The sequence below is a fragment of the Meriones unguiculatus genome, chromosome X (assembly GCF_030254825.1).
Source record: "Meriones unguiculatus strain TT.TT164.6M chromosome X, Bangor_MerUng_6.1, whole genome shotgun sequence".
Lineage (NCBI taxonomy): Eukaryota > Metazoa > Chordata > Mammalia > Rodentia > Muridae > Meriones > Meriones unguiculatus.
Genome location: NC_083369.1, coordinates 101,305,506 through 101,314,699, shown reverse-complemented (window position 1 = coordinate 101,314,699; position 9,194 = coordinate 101,305,506).

Sequence of the window (9,194 nt, the reverse complement as noted above, 5' to 3'; positions counted from 1 at the left end):
AAAGCAGCAAGGGAAAAAGGCCAAGTAACATATGAAGGTAGACCTATCAGAATCACACCGGACTTCTCATCAGAAACTATGAAAGCCAGAAGGGCCTGGGCAAGTATCATGGAGACTCTAAGAGATCACAAATGTCAACCCAGACTACTATACCCTGCAAAGCTTTCAATCAACATAGATGGAGAAAACAAAATATTCCATGACAAAACTAAATTTACACAATATCTACACAGCAAACCATCCCTACAGAAGATACTAGAAGGAAAACTCCAATCCAATGAAAACAAATTCACCCAAGAAAACAGGGCATACAGATAATATCCCAACAAAAATGAAAAGAAAACAAGCAATGAAACAGGGTTAGATCACCGACTCCATTACAAAAGGAACTAACATGCATTGGTCACTATTATCTATCAATATCAATGGACTCAACTCACCAATAAAAAGACACAGGCTAACAGAATGGTTAAGGAAACAGGATCCAACATTCTGTTGCATCCAAGAAACACACCTATGCAACAAACATAAACACTACCTCAGAGTAAAGGGTTGGAAAACTGTTTTTCAAGCAAATGGTTCCAGAAAACAAGCTGGAGTAGCCATCCTAATATCTAATAAAATAGACTTTCAACCCAAGTTACCCAAAAAAGATAAGGAGGGCCACTATATTCTCATCAAAGGAAAAAATCCACGAAGAGGACATCACAATCTTGAATATCTATGCCCCAAATACAAGAGCACTGACATTCGTAAATGAAACATTATTAAAGCTTAAATCATACATTGATCCTAATACCTTAATAGTGGGAGACTTCAACACTCCACTCTCACCAAGGGACAGATCAACTAGACAGACACCATATAGGGAAATAAAAGCACTCACAGAATCCCTAAATCAAATGGACCTAATAGACGTCTACAGATCGTTTCACCCAAACTCAAAAGAGTACACCTTCTTTTCAGCACCGCATGGAACCTTTTCCAAAATAGACCATATAGTGGGTCACAAAGCAAGCCTCAACAGATACAAAAAGATTGAAATAATCCCTTGTATACTATCTGACCACCATGGACTAAAGCTAGACATCAACAACAACAGAAACTACAAAAAACCGACACGCACATGGAAACTGAACAACTTATTACTCAATGACAGCTGGGTTAAGGAAGAAATAAAGAAAGAAATTAAAGACTTTCTAGAATTCAATGAAAATGAAGGCACAACATACCCAAATTTATGGGACACATTGAAAGCAGTGCTCAGAGGAAAATTTATAGCACTAAGTGCCTGCAAGAAGAAATTTGTAACATTACATACAAACCAAGCACACAACCTTATGACCACAGCCAACATCAAAATCAAAGGATCTAACAGCCACTGGTCATTAATCTCTCTGAACATCAATGGACTCAACTCTCCAATAAAAAGACACAGATTAACAGAATGGATACGTAAACAAAATCCAGTAATCTGTTGCATACAAGAAACACACCTAAGGCACAAAGATAGAAATAACCTGAGGGTAAAGGGTCGGAAGACGACTTTCCAAGCAAATGGACCCAAGAAGCAAGCAGGAGTAGCCATTCTAATATCTGATAAAATACTTTCAACAAAAATTAATAAAAAGAGATGGGGAAGGACACTTCATACTCATCAAGGGAAAATTCCACCAAGAAGACATCACAATCCTGAACATCTATGCCCCAAATACAAGGGCACCCACATTTGTGAAAGAAACATTGATAAAACTTAAACCACACATAGATCCCCACACACTAATAATGGGAGACTTCAACACCCCACTCTCAACAAAGGACAGGTCAACTAAACAGAAATTAAACAAAGAAATAATATCTCTAACAGAGGTCATGAATCAAATGGACCTAACAGACATTTACAGAACCTTACACCCAAACACAAAAGAATTTACCTTCTTCTCAGCACCTCATGGAACCTTCTCCAAAATAGACCACATAGTTGGTCACAAAGCAAGCCTCAGCAGATACAGTAAGATTGAAATACTCCCTTGTATCCTATCTAACCACCATGGACTAAAGCTGGACCTCAACAACAGCAGAAATAGTAAAAAGCCTACGCGTACATAGAAACTGAACAACTTGCTACTCAATGACAGCTTGGTTAAGGAAGAAATAAAGAAAGAAATTAAAGACTTCCTAGAATTCAATGAAAATGAAGGCACAAAATCCCCTAACTTATGGGAAACAATGAAAGCAGTGCTAAGGGGAAAGTTCATAGCACTTAGCGCCTTCAAGAATAAATTTGAAACGTTGCATACAAGCAACTTAATAGCTTACTTGAAAGCCCTAGAAAAAAAAAAGAAGAAGCAGAGACACCCAGAGGAGTAGATAGCTGGAAATACTCAACCTCAGGGCAGAAATAAAAAAGTAGAAACAAATAAAACAATTCAAAGTATCAATGAAACCGAGAGCTGCTTCTTTGAGAAAATCAACAAGATAGACAATCCCTTACCCAAACTAACTAAAAGGCAGAGAGAAACTGTCCAAATCAGCAAAATCAGAAACAAAAAGGGGGACATAAAAAAAAAAGACACAGAGGAAATCCAAACTCATGAGGTCTTACTACAAAAGCCTATGTCCAACAAAATTTGAAAATCTAAATGAAATGGATAATTTTTCTTGATAGATTCCATTTACCAAAATTAAATGAAGAACAGGTAAGTCAATTGAATAGTCACATATCCCCCAAAGAAATAGAAACAGTCATCAAATTCTCCCTTCCATAAAAAGCACAGGGCCAGATGGTTTGTTTCAGTGCACAATTCTATCAGACTTTTAGAGAAGAGCTAACTCCAATTCTCCTCAAACTATTCCACAAAATAGAAACAGAAGCAACATTACCAAACTGATTCGATGAAGCCAGAGTCACCTTGATACCTAAACCACACAAAGACCCAACAAAAAGTGCACTTCAGGCCTATCTCTCTTATGAACATTGATGCAAAAATACTCAATAAAATACTTAGAAACCAAATCCAAGAGCACATAAAAGGTATCTTCCACCATGACCAAGTAGGCTTCATCCCAGGCATGCAAGGATGGTTCAATATATGGAAATCCATCAATGTAATCCACCATATAAACAAACTGAAGTAGAAAATCCACATGATCATCTACTTATATGCTGAAAAGCATTTGACATAATCCAACACCCACTCATGTTTAAAATCTTGGAGAGAACAGGGATACAAGGCACATACCTAAACATAGTAAAGACAATATACAGTAAGCCTATAGCCAACATGAAACGAAATGGAAAGAAACTTAAAGCAATCCCACTGAAATCAGGAACAAGGCAAGGCTGCCCACTCTCTCCATGTCTCTTTAATATAGCTGTTGAAGTCCTAGCTAGAGCAGCAAAACAACTAAAGGAGATTAAGAGGATACAAACTGGAAAAGAAGAGGTCAAAGTTTCACTATTCACAGATGATATGATATTATACATGAGTGACCCTAAAATTTAGCCAGAGAATTCTTTCAGCTCATAAATACCTTCAACCAAGTGGCTGGATACAAAATTAACTAAAAAAAAAAAAAAAAAAATCAGAAGACCTCCTGTATACCAAAGACAAATGGACCGTAATAGAAGGTAAGGAAGCAACACCCTTCACAATAGCCACTAATAACATAAAGTACCTTGGGGTGTCTCTACCTAAGCAAGTGAAAGACCTGTTATTTTTGTTTTGTTTTGTTTTTTGAATAAACTTCAAGTCTCTTAACAAAGAAATAGAAGAAGATATGAGAAGATGAAAAGATCTCCTGTACTCATGGATCAGCAGGATTATCATAGTGAAAATGACCATCCTACCAAAAGCAATCTACGGATTCAATGCAATTCCCATCAAAATACCAACACAATTCTTTACAGAACTTGAAAGAAAAATTTTCAAAAATTCCAAAAAGTTCCTGTACAACAGATTGTCTGGCGGTGTCTCTGTCCTTGATCTCAGGATGTACCACAGAGCAATAGTAATAAAAATTGCATGGTGTTGGCACAGAAACAGAATGGTGGATCCATGGTATGGAGTAGAGGACCCAGAAATAAACCGACACACCTATGGATACTTGATTTTTGACAGAGAAGCCAAAACCATTCAGTGGAAAAAGGACAGCATCTTTCTCAATTTGTGCTGGTCCAACTGGATGTCTAGATGCAGAAAAAATGAAAAGAGATCCATTCTTATCACCCTGCACAAAACTAAAGTCCAAGTGGGTCAAAGACCTCAACATAAAACCAAACACACTAAACCTGTTAGAAGAAAAAGTGAGGAAGAGCCTAGAACTCATTGGCACAGGACACAACTTTCTGAACAGAACATCAACACGACAGGCTCTAAGATCAACAATCAATAAATGGGACCTCATGAAACTGAAAAGCTTCTGTAAATCGAAAGACACTGTCGTTAGAACAAATCGACGACCTATAGACTGGGAAAGGGTCTTCACCAACCCCATATCTGACAGTGGGCTAATACCCAGAATATATAAAGAAGTAAAGAGGTTAAAAAGAAACAAATCAAGTAATACAATTAAAAATGGGGTACAGAGCTAAACATTTAATTCTCTGTAAAGGAATATAGAATGGCAGAGAAACACAAAAATGCTCAATGTTCTTAGCCATCAAGGAGAAGCAAATCAAAGCAACATTGAGATTTCACCTTATACCTATCAGTGTGTCTAAGATCAAAAACTCAAGTGACAGCACATGGTGAAGAGGTTGTGGAGAAAGGGGAATCCTTCTCCATTTCTGGTGAGAATGTAAACTTGTACAACCACTTTGAAAATCAATCTGGTGCTTTCTCATGCAATTAAGAATAGGGCTACCTCAAGATCTGGCTATACCACTCCTAGGCATATATCCAAAATATGCTCAAGTACACAATAAGGACATTTGTTCAATAATGTTCATAACAGCTTTATTCATAATAGCCAGAACCTGGAAACAATCCAGATGTTCATCAGTGGAGGAATGGATACAGAAATTGTGGTACATTTACACCATGGAATACTACTCAGCAATTAAAAACAAGGAAATCATGAAATCTGCAGACAAATGGTGGGAACTAGGAAAGATCATCCTGAGTGAGCTATCCCAGAAGCAGAAAGACACACACATAAAAAAAAAATAAAAAAAGCACTCCAGAAGACAGAGGATAGAAAGAATTTATGGGCCAGCAGAATTGAATAGTGTCAGTAAATGCTGCCATAGATATATAAAATTAATTTCAAACCTTGATTACACTTCAGCCATATATACCTTCACAAACCTGGGTTTTTTTAACTTTCCATCATAGACACCAAGGATGTCCATGAAATGGACATGACACAATTTCCTGAGGATCATTAATCATTGCTGGAAGAGGAAGTATCATTTTCTCTAATGGTATAGACACAGGAGATTAGGTAGAAGAAGAAGGATGTTATGGCAAAAATACATTGACACTAGAGGTTAATGGGAGTGAATATAATCACAGTATATTATATATATGTATATATAATCAAAAGGACAAAACAGGTATTCTCATACGTGCTATAACATGTTTGAAACATGAAAACACTGTGATAATGTAAGAGTCTATCTCATTAAAGACAAATGAAGTAGAATTGCAGTTAAATTCATAGACACTGAAATTAAAATGTTCATATGTTGGAGAAAATATAGAGCGGAGCTAGAGATTTATTGGGACATAATGGTAATTGCCACACAACCATATGAACATTCTTTTAAAAATAGTGTGTTGGGGGCAGGCACATAGGTTTGGTGGTGGTAACTGTACCAGGTCATACATATAGATATTGGGGGAGAACTTTCAGGAATTGGTTCTCTCCTTTCACCATGTGGGTATTGGGATCAAAGTCAGGTTGACAAGATTGGCAGCAAGTGCCAAAATCCAGTAATCCATCTCACCAGCCCCCCTTTAAAAACCCCTTTTTAATTAAAATTTTTCATACACTGTATTTTGATCATGTTTTCTTCCTCCTCTAGCTCCTCTTTGTTCCTCCCTACCTCAATACTTTCTCAACTTTATGCATTCTCTCTCTCTCCTACACCCTCCTCTCTGTGTTTCAATATATAAATAAATAAATAAATAAATAAATAATCTCCCACAAAATAACAGAAATAAATTCCCACAAAATGAAAATCAAAACAAACAAGCAAAAGGTAAATAAGGAAAAAAGCCGAAGAAAAGAAAATCAAAACAAAAAGTCCACCAAAACACAACCTGGGTGTTGTGTTAGCCACCTATTCCTCATCATGGGGCCTGCACTGGAGTGTGGTTGATGCTCCATTTGAGAAAACTGATTTTCCCTTTGCCAGCAAGTATCAGTAGATAGCTTCTTGGTTAGGTATGGGACCCTGTGTCCATTTCTCCCTTTCATTGCTGAGACCTTGATCCTGTGTAGGTCTTGGACTTGTGAGTTCATATTGCCTCAGTCCTATTGTATCTGGGAGACACCTTTTCTTTAGTGTCATCCATCACCTCTGGCTCTTACAATCTTTCCTTCTTCTGCATAGATCTCTGAGCCTTGAGGGAAGGGTTGATGACGAATCCTACTTGTTACTAGGTTCTCCAAAGTCCCTCACTCTCTGCGTATTGTCCAGTTGTGAGTGTCTATGTTAATTCCCATCTACTGTAAGAAGAAGCTTCTCTGATGAGTGTTAAGCAAGACATGGATCTATGGGAACCACCACTAGGAGTCATTGTATTGGTATATTTCTTTAGCAGAATCATTTATTAGGTTTTCTTCTAGGTCCATTACCTATTAATCACAGTTTTTTTTATCATCGTGGTGGCAGACAAGTGTGGTGGTGGAGCAATAGTTGAGAACTACATTCTGATTCACATGGAGAGAGAAGAGCCTTTTGAAACCTCAAAGCTGAACCCCAGTGACACACTTCCTCCACTGAGGCCACACTTCCTAATACTATCAAATAGTTCCATTACCTATTGAGTAAGCATTCAATATATGATCCTATGGGGAGGGAATTCTTAGTCAAACCACCACAGATCAATATAAACATTGGTGAATCCAGAAGAAAGAAATGTGAAAGTTTCTTCTACTGTTCTTCCAACTTTTCTGTAAATTAAAAATAATATCAAATTTATGTTTCTATTAGTGTTTTGTCACCATGTTCCAAGCAAGAAGTGCTCTACTTCTTTCTTTGTAACAGTCCCATGAAAGTTTCTATCAGCAGCTGAAAAACTGAAGACAAAAACAAAGTAATTTGTTCACAGATCTAAAAAAAAAAAAATGGCAGTTACATCCAGACAATTGGAAGATAGAGGTGTCTAACCAGCATCCTAGTTCATCAACCCAACCCTCATAACTTCCCAAATGCTAACCTCCAAGTATCATTCATGTATTTATCTAGTGACCTTTCACTACCATATCTACAGTGATAGAAATTATCTTTAAAAACAATACATGGGACTATAGGGATGGCTCACTGGTTAAGAGCACTGGTTATTCTTATAGAGGACCTGGATTCAGCTCTCACTTTATGCATAGAGAACAACCATCTGCAGCTCCACTTCTAGCCTCTGTGTATATTGCACACAGGTGGTGCACATGCATACATATAGGCAAAATACTCTTGCACATAAAATAGAATAAAGAGATGAATCTAAAAAAAACTTTTTAAATGACGACACAAAAGGAACTGGTTTGAAATCAATGCTTACTCTTATTCTGCTGGATGTGACCAGCATCTATTTCATTAAACGATCTAAATCACTTTTATTCTCACAACAGTCTTTTCAGATAAGCATAAAACCTCTCATTTTACAAGCTGGAGAATGAGTCCTTGTGGTATTAAATAAGTTTCTTTTTGACCACTCACCTGGGACATGATAGGGGAAGCAGGATTTGATCCCAGGCCATCCTAACTTCTGCATCTGTACATTTTCTAATCTAACAGTCTACTTTTGTGATGCTATTCACACAGTCTTGGTGGTGTAGCTACTCACTGACTCAGATTTACTTTCTACATCTAAACTGCGGGATGAAGCTTAGCATTTGCTGTTTATGCCACTGCCCAGAAGCTCAGTAGTTTCCTGCCCTATCCTCTCCAATTACCAATTCCAATATTTTAGTAACTAAAATATTGACTAGTACCTTGTTCTCAAACATTCTTTTCACAGAGTATTTAGAATGCATTTGTGTGAGTGTGAGTGGGTGAGTGGTGATGGAGTAGTAGTGGAGGCTGGAAATTTTATGCTTACACATGCATATTATCTGAGTTTTTCAAATTTAACAAGCCTCCATATTATCTACATGCCCTTCACTGGATGTACCTATCTTGCTATGTATCTCTCTAATTATGTCTCTATCTATGTATCTATGTATCCATCCATCTATCTATCATCTATCTATCTATTTATCTATCTATTTATCTATCTATTTATCTATCTATCTATCTATCTACATCTATCATCAGCTATTTATCAAAATGTCCTCAGACACTGTATAAATCTTGCAAGACTGGTACTCACTATGTAGACTAGGCTGTCTTGAAAGTTACAGAGAGTCACGTGCTTCCTGGGTGCTGGGATTAAAGGGATGTGCTTGTAACACCTGACCTTGGACTTGAAAAATATTTTATTAATGATTTGAGAATTTCATATAATGCATTTTGAACATATTCACTACCTTTCCTCTAACTCGTATAACCATCCTCAACTCTCTACCTACCCATCTTTGAGGTTTTTTTTTTTATTTTTTCCCACTGAGCACAGCTTATTTTGCACAGATAGTCTTGGGTGGGGGTCTGCTCTGGAGTGTGGTAGACCAGGAATCATTTTATTAAAGGAAACTAATTCTACATATCAAATGCTGGTAACTCCTCACCTAGTGGTGGAATTTTATGCCTACTTTCCCATCTCAAAGCTGAGAGATGCACTGGTCTATGGAATTTTAATGATTGGGCCGAAGAGTACATTTTGAACTTCACAGTAAAATCTGAGCTGTCAACACAGTTGAATGCCAGAATAGAAAGCAGATGTAATAAACAATGAATGGTGCTTTTTCTCTGCCATACTTGACCAAGCTATCCTTATTATGTCTAATCAATCACTGGCAAGTTGGGAGTGAGTTCAGTTAAACGAGATACCATAAACACACAAAGTATAGAGAGTATTAACATAGTCTTC